This window comes from Blennius ocellaris (assembly GCF_963422515.1).
Source record: "Blennius ocellaris genome assembly, contig: SCAFFOLD_59, whole genome shotgun sequence".
Lineage (NCBI taxonomy): Eukaryota > Metazoa > Chordata > Actinopteri > Blenniiformes > Blenniidae > Blennius > Blennius ocellaris.
This window is the reverse complement of record NW_027661849.1, coordinates 323,991-327,175: the sequence shown is the minus strand read 5'-3', so window position 1 is coordinate 327,175 and position 3,185 is coordinate 323,991.

Below are 3,185 nucleotides of genomic sequence, written 5' to 3'. Positions count from 1 at the left end.
GCCCTTTAGTACTGCATATGGAGAAACAGGCCCTTTAGTATTGGACATGGAGAAACAGGCCCTTTAGTACTGGACATGGAGAAACAGGCCCTTCAGTACTGGACATGGAGGAACAGGACCTTCACTACTGGACATGGAGAAACAGGAACAGGCCCTTCAGTCCTGGACATGGAGAAACAGGCCCTTCAGTACTAGACATGGAGGAACAGGCCCTTCAGTACTTGACATGAGGGAGCAGGAACAGGCCCTTCGGTACTGGACATGGACAAACAGGCCCTTCAGTACTGGACATGGAGGAACAGGACCTTCACTACTGGACATGGAGAAATAGGAACTGGCACTTCAGTACTGGACATGGAGGAGCATGAACAGGCCCTTCAGTACTGGACATGGAGAAAAAGGCCCTTTAGTGCTGGACATGGAGGAACAGGACCTTTAGTACTGGACATGGAGGAACAGGACCTTTAGTACTTGACATGGAGGAACAGGCCCTTCAGTACTGGACATGGGGGAACAGGACCTTCAGTACTGGACATGGAGGAACAGGAACAGGCCCTTCAATACTGGACATGGAGAAACAGGCCCTTTAGTACTGGACATGGAGGAGCAGGAACAGGCCCTTCAGTACTGGACATGGAGAAACAGGCCCTTCAGTACTGGACATGGAGAAACAGGCCCTTCAATACTGGACATGGAGAAACAGGAACAGGCCCTTTAGTACTGGAAATGGAGAAACAGGAACAGAACCTTCAGTACTGGACATGAGGGAGCAGGAACAGGCCCTTCAGTACTGGACATGGAGGGACAGGCCCTTCGGTACTGGACATTGGCAAACAGGCCCTTCAGTACTGGATATGGAGGAACAGGAACAGGCCCTTAATTACTGGACATGGAGGAGCAGGAACAGGCCCTTCAGTACTGGAAATGGAGAAACAGGAACAGACCCTTCAGTACTGGACATGAGGGAGCAGGAACAGGCCCTTCAGTACTGGACATGGAGGGACAGGCCCTTCGGTACTGGACATTGGCAAACAGGCCCTTCAGTACTGGATATGGAGGAACAGGAACAGGCCCTTAATTACTGGACATGGAGGAGCAGGAACAGGCCCTTCAGTACTGGACATGGAGAAACAGGCCCTTCAGTACTGGACATGAGGGCGCAGGAACAGGCCCTTCATGTTGTGTTTAACTAAAGAACCCCAAAGCAGAGACAGGAGCAGGAGGCAAGTTGTACAGTTGATTTCACAAACTGAGGGTGGCAGGCAGTGGAGGCAGGGAGCTGGCCGACGAGGAGCAGGTCACCAGGAACGAGACTCCAGGAGAACCTGGACAGATGAGGAAACTGCATGTAAGCATTATCCCGGTAAGTAAAACACAGTGGACCTTTAGTACTGGATATGGAGAAACAGGAACAGGCCCTTTAGTACTGGACATGGAGAAACAGGCCCTTTAGTACTGGACATGGAGGAGCAGGACCTTCAGTACTTGACATGGAGAAACAGGCCCTTCAGTACTTGACATGGAGGAACAGGACCTTCAGTACTGGACATGGAGGAACAGGACCTTCAGTACTGGACATGGAGGACATGGAGAAAAAGGAACAGGTCCATGATTACTGGACACTGGAGGAGCAGGAACAGGCCCTTTAGTACTGGACATGGAGGAACAGGCCATTCGGTACTGGACATGAAGGAACAAGCCGTTCAGTACTGGACATGGAGGAACAGGCCCTTTAGTACTGGACATGGAGGAACAGGCCCTTTAGTACTGGACATGGAGAAACAGGCCCTTTAGTACTGGACATGAGGGAGCAGGAACAGGCCCTTCAGTACAGGAAATGGAGTAGCAGGAACAAGCCCTTCAGTACTGGACATGGAGGAACAGGCCCTTCAGTACTGGACATGAAGGAACAGGCCGTTCAGTACTAGACATGGAGGAACAGGCCCTTTAGTACTGGACATGGAGAAACAGGAACAGGCTCTTCAGTACTGGACATGGAGGAACAGGCCATTTGGTACTGGACATGGAGGAACAGGCCCTTCAGTACTAGACATTGAGGAACAGGCCCTTCTGTACTGGACATGGAGGAACAGGACCTTCAGTACTGGACATGGAGAAACAGGGACAGGCCCTTTAATTCTGGACATGGAGAAACAGGCCCTTTAGTACTGGACATGAGGGAGCAGGAACAGGCCCTTCAGTACAGGAAATGGAGTAGCAGGAACAAGCCCTTCAGTACTGGACATGGAGGAACAGGCCCTTCAGTACTGGACATGGAGGAGCAGGAACAAGCCCTTCAGTACTGGACATGGAGAAACAGGAACAGGCCCTTCAGTACTGGACATGGAGAAACAGGAACAGGCTCTTCAGTACTGGACATGGAGAAACAGGCCCTTCAGTACTGGACATGGAGGAACAGGCCCTTCAGTACTGGACATGGAGGAACAGGCCCTTCAGTACTGGACATGGAGGAACAGGCCCTTCTGTACTGGACATGGAGGAACAGGACCTTCAGTACTGGACATGGAGAAACAGGAACAGGCCCTTTAATACTGGACATGGAGAAACAGGCCCTTTAGTACTGGACATGGAGAAACAGGAACAGGCCCTTCAGTACTGGACATGGAGAAACAGGAGCAGGCTCTTCAGTACTGGACATGGAGAAAGAGGCCCTTCAGTACTGGACATGGAGGAACAGGCCCTTCAGAACTGGACATGGAGGAACAGGCCTTTCTGTACTGGACATTGAGGAAAAGGACCTTCAGTACTGGACATGGAGAAACAGGAACAGGCCCTTTAATACTGGACATGGAGAAACAGGCCCTTTAGTACTGGACATGAGGGAGCAGGAACAGGCCCTTCAGTACAGGAAATGGAGTAGCAGGAACAAGCCCTTCAGTACTGGACATGGAGGAACAGGAACAGGACCTTCAGTAGTGGACATGGAGGAGCAGGAACAGGCCCTTTAGTACTGGACTAGGAGGAGCAGGAACAGGCCCTTCAATACTGGACATGAGGGAGCAGGAACAGGCCCTTCAGTACTGGACATGAGGGAGCAGGAACAGGCCCTTCAATACTGGACATGGAGGAACAGGCCCTTCAGTACTGGACATGGAGGAACAGGACCTTCAGTATTGGACATGGAGAAACAGGAACAGGCCCTTTAGTACTGGACATGGAGAAAC